General features: G+C 31.9%; 1 long non-coding RNA gene across 1 annotated transcript; it reads left to right on the top strand.

Annotated features, from left to right (window-relative positions):
- The first annotated feature begins 4337 nt into the window (after window positions 1-4337).
- On the top strand, window positions 4338-4950 carry LOC143579523 (uncharacterized). The gene is made up of 3 exons (XR_013143479.1): window positions 4338-4372; window positions 4497-4570; window positions 4668-4950. It is a non-coding gene; the product is annotated as an uncharacterized LOC143579523 (long non-coding RNA).
- Window positions 4951-9243: the final 4293 nt, after the last annotated feature.

A 9243-nucleotide genomic window follows, 5' to 3' on the forward strand; every position in this document is an offset into this window, starting at 1 on the left:
GATTTACAAATCAAAGCTCAACCTGCAAAATAAATGCATAACAACATCAGACAAACTGCTCATTATTGGCTTAAAAGTGATAAAAGTTATCAATACAATTGCTCCATGAAAGGTTGACAATATAACTGATAGTGACATATTGACATACACATTTTAGAACCATTCATTGACAAGATTTCATCAATGCAGCGTCTATTAGAGGTGCAAACGAGCCGAATCACTTGTGAGCTGCTAGAGATCGGATCAATTAAAATCTCGAAACGAGCCGAGCCTTTTCGAGCTTGAGCCTCAAATAAAGCTCATTTAGTAATGGAGCTTGAGCGCTGTGTATTTTTAAGTTTTATCGCTTTTGGACTTGTATGTATTAATTTCACACTACATAACTCGTTTAAGGTTTTTCTTAATATATAAAAGAATAATTAAAAACTAATATGAATGAATCAATTTATAATAAGCGAGACGCGTGCTGGAGCTCGAGCCTAGTCTCGCTCGTGTTCAGCTTTAGTGTCTAGTAATTGAATATCAAAGAGTAAAAGTGAGCTAATCATAGAAATCAATCAAATGATTTTCTTCATTCATTGCTTATATTTGATAATTCTGCCGTTAGTTATTTTTCATGATTCTGCTGTGTGTAATAAGAATTAGACAATTAGTAATTATGATGCAATCTAAGGTAAGGTTACATCAGCTGCCGATTATCTAAGTAAGTAATTGAGGCAAAGCAAACACACTTGATACAGTATCGTAATTTAAAATCTAACCTAAGGTTCAATCATTTACCACTAAACCGAAATTCGAAGCAAATTCAAGTTTAGACAACAAATAATAATCATGAAATGAAATCGGAATGACCTTTTATGGAGGAGTCCAAGGGAATTAGGAGATGATCGGAAGTTAAACGAGCATTGAAGCTGTTGCAGTTGACTTGAATTTGGTGGATTGGATTGATGAGAATCTGTGGAATAATTGTGGTTCTGATTTATAAATAAGTAAATAATAGAGTAATAATTTGGTTGCTAGATAGATAAAGATAATAGGAAAGGAAGAAACGGTCACACAGGGATAATAGTCTCTGTGTTCTCTTCTATGTTCCCACCATTTTTCTCCTTTTGGAAATGGAAATATATAATATTTATTATTTGTCAAACTCTTTAAATTAAGTGCATCCCCTTATAATACGTATAGCATACATCATCATATTAGATTCATTCTTGTTTAATTTCTTCTATCAACTTTATATATAAAAAAAATTCTGGAAATCAAATTATAAACGACCCCCTTGATAATAATTATATATAGATAGATAGATAGAAAAGGGTTGATATCACACAAGACTCATTAAGATAGTTATTCTGACCTTTTATATACTTACTTTCAAAGATGATAACAATATAACTATTTAATTCAATGCCTTTGGTTAACTTTTCTAACTCTCTTGATCATGGGTCTGTCCAAATTCGAGTCCTCAAAGTATCAACTTTTTAGTTATATATCCCTCAATGTTTTAGGTTTGATTATTAGTTTTGTTTTTCATGTACGTTTTATTTTATTATTATTATTATTATTATTATTATTTGTTTTAAGTATAATATGATAATCTAACAAAGTTACTTTTTAGGTTTGGTTCTCGTATCCGTAATGACCTAATGAATACCAATCTAATTTGTGTCGACTCGACTTTGTAATGCTCGAGCTTTGCTTTAAATATGTTAACTTGATGGAACTAGTTTGGGTTTAAATCTGTAGCAATATACCTGATACTGACCAAATTCGCATCGACTCGCCGATGCATCGATCATGTTTTACTGACCGAATAAACATTGTTTTAATTTATTTATTTTTATTATATGTCATATGATTCACGGCCACTACTATCCTGGGTGTTTACTAATTTGTGTTTTGTGTTTAATGTATGTGTATGAACCTAACTAATAACAACTGAATTCGTGTCTGCTGTGCCACCTATAATAATAATAATAGGAGATTTTGATAGTTTAGAGGACCCTCCAAATCTCACTAACATCTTGGTTTTATTCACAGCTAGATTTGTTCCCGTGCGTGTTGCGCAACGAATTCTGTTTTGTGTTGCATGTTAAGTGAAATCGGTTTAGCTTGTAACAATACCGTTATGAAACCAACACACCGTATAGCAACCAAACATACATTTGAATTGGAAATATAAAAATGATTGTTGTTATTGGTTAAAATAACACCAATACTAATGCCGGTTTTTTTAACGGTGTTTCCCCATGCATGAATTTTATGAAGGATGTAACTAAATTATTATGAATCTGTAAAATAACCTAAGTTGTAAAAAACCTTAAAAAGATATAATCCCAAGTTTCGAACAAAACTAAGCCAAGCATGTGTCATATGTGGTTTCTAATTTAACCAACCCTCGTCAAGCTAGGGGTGTGTTTTTTAACCATACCCGAATAACAAACCCGACCCGAATTCACTCGAATCGATTAAACTCCTAACCCGAACCCAAGATCAAATATTCGGGTCAGTAGTTGGGATCGAAATACCCAAATTCGGGTTGACCCGAATAACCCGAAGGATAATACATCGATGCATGTATCCCTAATTTTTATAAGGTAGTTTAGCGGTAAAGTAACACAGTGACCTTATGTATTCTTGTTCGGTTGTTCTCAATACTCCAATTAATATTGGATCTATCACATCCCAATGTATTAATTACCATAAAGTATGTTGAGAATGCATCTTCAATTCAAAAACTTAAATAGTATAGTAATTAAACCAATATGTATTGAGCATGCTTCTCCCGTCTACACAAGTATTGATCCACATGCTACAACACTTCTTCATCCCATCTAATGCATAGTATGATAAATTTCATGGTTTTCTAAATAATATATGTTATTGTTGAATATGGCTTATATTATGGTTTTATAACAGCTTGGAATATGGTTTTCTAATTTATGATGTTAAAAGTGGATAAATATTTTTTAATTTGTTAAACCCGAAATCGACCCGAATTCACCGGACCCGTTCAACTCAAAACCCAAACAAACCAAACTTAATTGGGTCGGTTCTTGGATCAATTTGTTTTGAGCTCAAACCTAAACAACCCGGCCCAAACAACTCGAAACTCGAATAAATAACCCGAAGAACACCCCTACATCAAGCCATTCAACCGAATCACTTAATTGGTTTAACTAATAATCTTTTAGAATATATACCAAAAATAAAGCAAAAAATACCGCAATAAGTTTATGCAGCACCACATCAAAAATATATACCAAAAATAATAAAATTTAAAATATTGCAATAATTTTCTGCAGCACGACATCAAAATGTCAGGAGCATTGTCGGAGTCTCGAACTTGAGTCCCAGCCAGTAGAACAAACTTTAACTATCTTCACTTTGACAACTCCACCAAGCTATCAAGTTGATTCTACTTCCTTCCTTTGAATATATATATGAAAATGATACTTAAAATATTCAATAACAATAACAATAACAATAACAATAACAATAACAATAATAATAATAATAATAATAAGCTGTGGCGCTAGCAGTCTTCTTTACTCTATATAGATATAATGTTAGTTGTCGTTGGTGACTTATAGTGATGTCTTCGAGATTTCAGAAGTCCATATAAGTAAAAAAGGAGAAAGGATCTTTTGTATATAATTTTGTTTTTTTCAAAGATCAATAATAATTATGATAATAACAGAAGAAAACAAAGTTATTCTATAGATTCGATAAGCTATCGCTACCCAATTACCAAAATACTATTTTAGGTTTAGGTTAATTGAAGCTTTGAATAATGAAGTACCCATATATGTTATAAACAACTCGGCTTTAAGTTATTTAAATTGGTAAAAAGATATACTGTGAATTGGGTTTATATTTATAATTATATAAAAAACGAGCTTAAATTACTTATAATTTTAAAGAGGTCATAATCTCTAAACATTTCTATATATATATATCTTTTTGTATTCAAATAACGGCTAAGTATAAAATGAAAACCCACTTGAGTTGTGAAAACTCTAGAAACTCATTCTCAATCACATGTTTTTAATTAATATTTAAACCTTGTGGTTCACAATTAAAGTGAATAAGAAATGTAAATATAAATATAACTTTTTCTCTCTCCTAAAAACATATATGTGGTTTAGGTTTCACTTTTCAACCGCAGCCTCAAGTCCCAACTCGTATGGGTGTGAACAATGAACTATATGCACAGGTACTACTGTTGTGACATATTGTGATTTATGAAACTTTTTTTTTCTATCTTATTTGCAATCTTTATTACGTGTTTTGGTTATGTTTTCAGGTTGAAATAGATGGGGAGGTGTGTGGTAAGGGAGTCGGGTTCACGTGGGATGAAGCTAAGATTCAGGTACATATACGTTTTCTATATTATGATTAATATGGACGTGTTCAACACACAACCAATTTTAAGCGTGGTTATAAAAAGTGTGCGAAGCTCTGACAAATTTTCATGTTTTTACTTTACACATCAGGCTGCAGAAACCGCTTTTCAAAATTTGAAAGCAAAGATCGGGCAATACCCTCAAAAACGTCAACTTTCTTCCAGGTCCGCTTTTATAGAAATATAAACGTAAATTATTTTAAATAGTTAGTTGGCATATTGAAGACATGTTTTAACACATTAATTTGTTTATTTTGATCAGATCATTTCAAGGAATGCCAACCAAACGCTTTCGACCAGAGGACCCGAGAGCTATGCAAAGAATGGCAGCATCTGCAAGATACCCTTAAAACGCCTCTCTCGTTCCTTGACAATATTGTTTCATTGAATGGTTCTTTAACTACAAACTGCTTTACCATATGGTCGATTTTGTAAACACCCGCCTGTGAATGTAATCCTTCGAGGCAATGATCGTTTGGTTGTTTTTGAACTTGGATCCCTGATACAAAGATGCAGAAAAGCAGATTGCATCTGATTTTGACTTTGACTTGCACCATGGTATCATTTTGGTCTGTGTTGGCCGCCAGGATGGTCGGAAAACCGCCAAAGCATGAAACTAGGATTGACAATCAATGCAGTTTCTTGATTTGGTGGTGATTGATGATTGGTGGTGTTTGAGATTTTGGAAGCAACCGTCATGCTGACAAAGATGATGGTTATTCATGTATCTTTGTACCTATGTAGTTGCTAGTATCCAAAATTAGATGTTTTCAGTTGTTTTTAGGAATTATGGTAATGGCAAATGTCATATTTCCATTGAATAACCCGAGCAATTTTGGGTTAGGTATCCATGATTCCTATTATTTTTACCGAATGTACTCTTGGATTTGACCCGACGCATGGTTTATATACATTGAGTCAAATTACAATATAGGGTGTAGGGATGATAAACGGAACCAAAACTCGATGGGCAAGCCGAACGCTCGAAAAATTTAGGACGGGTATTCTGGTATCATGGTATGAGAATAATTTAGAAAATTTTCACTGTGAGATTAAACTAACATTTTTTTCGGGTATGAGATGAATATTTGAATAATTGATGCCCCGCTCGATTGACCGTACCCTTATTATCCTTGGGTAATAACATAATCTTCTAAGTTACTAGTTTTTACTTTTTAGTATTTATATTTTTAATTTCTTTTGGTAATAACTTTTTTATTTTTCAAATGGGTTTGAAACTATAACGAGTAATTTCCAACAAACAAATGGGTATACTCAATACAAAATGGATATTCGGACTTGGATTACCCAACGAGTTTTGGACATGATTTTACAACGGGGTATGAGACTGGGAGACCGATACTCGTCTCATCTTCTCGTTAGGATTAACGTTTAATGTAAAAAACTTGACTCCCCTTTTTATATTTTTTTTCAAATTTGTCTTTGTATATGGGATTGTGATCACCTTCCAATGTCTTATCTCTTATGTAGGCTAGTTTTCTGTATTTTAAAAAGATTTTGTGACGATCTGTGAAAACAAAATGAAATGCGTACACAACTAATTCATAGATTGTGGATCACAATTCTAACTAATTATACAACTAAAGTTTACAAACCATTCATGAGTTTTAATTCTATAACATGTAATAACTAAGTACACATAAAGTGATAAAACTGTCTCATAGATCTTGGGTTGAGTTTTATACATTTGAGTTTTGATTGACTAATAACACTTAAAAAATGAATTGTCTTAAACATGAGTCACTCCGCATGTAAGTTATCAAGATCAAGCCGAGCTTTAATGACTCGAGCCTGATTTTCATTTATTGAGTTTGAGTAGACTTGCAACTCGCTAGTCTTAATGAGCCTATTATTTATATCATTTTTAATATACTAAACACATATTTACATAATATTTATTAGTTCTACAAAAACTTACAATAAGAAAAACTAAGTTATTTATATTATTTTGTTATAGAAGTTATTAATATATAAAAAGTATTATAGATATGTACATGTAAATTAATAAATAAGCAATAAACATGTCGGGCTTGATTTTAAAAAGTTGCCTACAGGCTGAGCTCGAGCTTGAGAATTGGAGTTCAAAACAAAAGGCTGAGCTCAAACTTAGAAGCTCTTGGGCTCACCTCGCGCCGTTCACACGTTATCTATGAGCCATCGCTATAAAAATGTGTTACCAAGACACCGTTGACGTGTCATGCGGTCTGTAAGGCTGGATGGTTTGGAAAAAGTAGTCAAACGAGTCAAGTTGTTAGAATGAAAAAAATATATAAGTATAATGTGACAACATTAAGTACTTAAGGATTCGTATACATTAATCAATCAATCTCCTCTAAGTAGTAGTTAGTTAAAATATTGAATCATATGATATCATTATATATATAGAAAGAAAACAGATTCTCTTTAGCATACATAACATTCCATCTTCAGGCTTAACGCAATTCAACTAGAGGAGAAGGAGAAGAAAGAAAAGGAACTAAGAAGCTAGATCATCCAAGAAGGTGAGGAGTGTATAAAAGCGTTCCATGAAAAGAGACTCAAAAACATCAAAACTAGCATGAATAGTATTGTGCGCGAATGCATCATCGATATGACAGTTAAGAATAGCTTGTAAACAAATCGAACGTTCAGTAAACTGTTCGGTGTGAGGTCATTTATCTAACAAGCAAATGAACGAACATGAACAAATTTTGTTGTTCATTTATTTTGCAAACGAACATTAGCACATATTGAATTTTTTCTAGAAGTGGGGCTATTTTCAAACATTTAATCACAAGGGGTGTTGGGTATTATTTTTAATCACAATAGGGGTTGTTGGGGTTTGTATTGGCGAATAAGAGAGTAATAAAAGAATGAAAAAGCTTTATGTCAGATCAATAGTTAATTGCCATTGCTAGTGGCGAATAAGAGTTAATTGCCATTGCTAATGACGAATAAGTAGTTTACAATTCTGATCTCTCCTACAACCCTATTATTCCCTTATTCACCAATACTAACCCCGAAAACCCCTCTTGTAATTAAAAACAATACCCAACACCCCTTGTGATCAATTATTTGCAATAAGCACCACTTTAAAAAAAAAAATTGCACATATTTCGTTTGTTCATTTATGTATGTGAACATTCATTGTTGAGGTTTGTTCTTTGCGTTGTTTATGCTGTAATCAATTCACATGCTTTACAATTTAGTCTGGTTTTATGAAATTAAAATACCACCAATTACAATCTAGTCTAGTTTTATTAACTTTTTTAGGTTTGACAAAGTGAAATCCAGGTTTGCTTTGACCTGATGTTTGCTCATTTATGTTTGTTACTTTTCGTTCATCTATGTTCAGTTTTGTTTGTGAACAATTTACTTTATACTACTAACAAATGAACATAAACAAACACGAACATGTTCTTTTCTAAATGAATGAACACAAACAAGAAAGCAACGATGTTTTATTGTTTGTGCTCAATCGTTTGTTTAGTGGAAGTTAAACAACCGCAAACATTCCTTGTGTAATTCATTTACAGGCCTAGTTAGGAATCCTATGTTTGTACTTTGTCAGATGTATGTAGCGAAACAAGAACATTCCACAAAGAAACTGATAAACAATATTGGAAAGCGATAACTGAGCTGATTCCTAGTGAGGTTCCAAATATTGAAAAACGAGGCAAGAAAGATAAAGATAAAAAACCATCTATTTCTCCTTTTTATAAGAACATGCAGTTGTAATAGTTAACCATCTTCTTTAAAGTATTATTATTCCTATTCTTTTTAATTTATGAGCAAATTACGCGGTTAGTGGTAAATGTAAATATATAGTCGAGTGGTCTGTGAGCTATCAGAGATTGACTTGCTTAAGTTTCAAATCGAGTTGAGCCTAAACAAGTTTCAAATCGAGTTGAGCCTAAACAAGGTTAAGCTAGGGTTCCTGCCTTAATTGAAGCTCTTTTGGTGACAAGCTTAATCTCAAGCTTCAAATATCAAGTTTAATTAAAGTATGTTTGGGATTGAGTTTTAAAAATGCTTATTGGCTTTTTAAAAAAAGGCATTTTGAAAAGTCAGGATTTGAGGCTTTTGAAAAACTGTTTTTTTAACTCTTTCAAAAGGCTAAAATAAAAAAAAAAATTTGTGATTGCCAAACACATTTTAACTTATTGGCTTTTTTTTAAAAACACCAATAAACCAATAAGTATTTTTCAAACACTAATTCTAAATGAAACTAATATTTTTATTTAATATAGTAAAGTGCGATAAAACAACTAATTGTATAAAAGTAATAAATTTTATGTTATTATAACTGCATATGTAATTATACATGAATATAAATATCAAAGCTTTAAAGTTACTCACAAGTTGAGCTCGAGTTTTACGTACACAGTGTAAAACAAACTCAATATAAAATTCAGCTCGTTTAAACCCTTCTTAATAAAATTTTACTTGCAATACTAAGAATGCTATTATAATTTTAATAAAGAAATTACTATAGACTAAAACTTCACATAAATAGGCATCGTTTTACGTATAGGCATGCACAAAAATATTCTTCTATATCTTCTTAGACAGAACCAACAAAAATAATAACAAATTTTGCCCTTAATCAACTCAATCTTCCAAAATAGTTCAATTTCCCGAACTCCAATCTCTATGCCAACCACCAAAACCGCCACCTCCGATTCACAAGACGATAGCAGTCGGTCACAACGGACCGTTATCCCATCTTAAAAACTTTTAATATTCTATATGAATCCCCTTATAAAAGGTACCAACCTGTATCTCTCTACTGTTCAGTGTACAAAATTATGAAATGAAATATAATAAAATTCTATAAA

Source organism: Bidens hawaiensis, unplaced genomic scaffold, assembly GCF_021521415.1.
Source record: "Bidens hawaiensis isolate Kalapana, Puna unplaced genomic scaffold, B.hawaiensis_p1.1 tig00029866_1, whole genome shotgun sequence".
In the NCBI taxonomy this organism is placed as follows: domain Eukaryota; kingdom Viridiplantae; phylum Streptophyta; class Magnoliopsida; order Asterales; family Asteraceae; genus Bidens; species Bidens hawaiensis.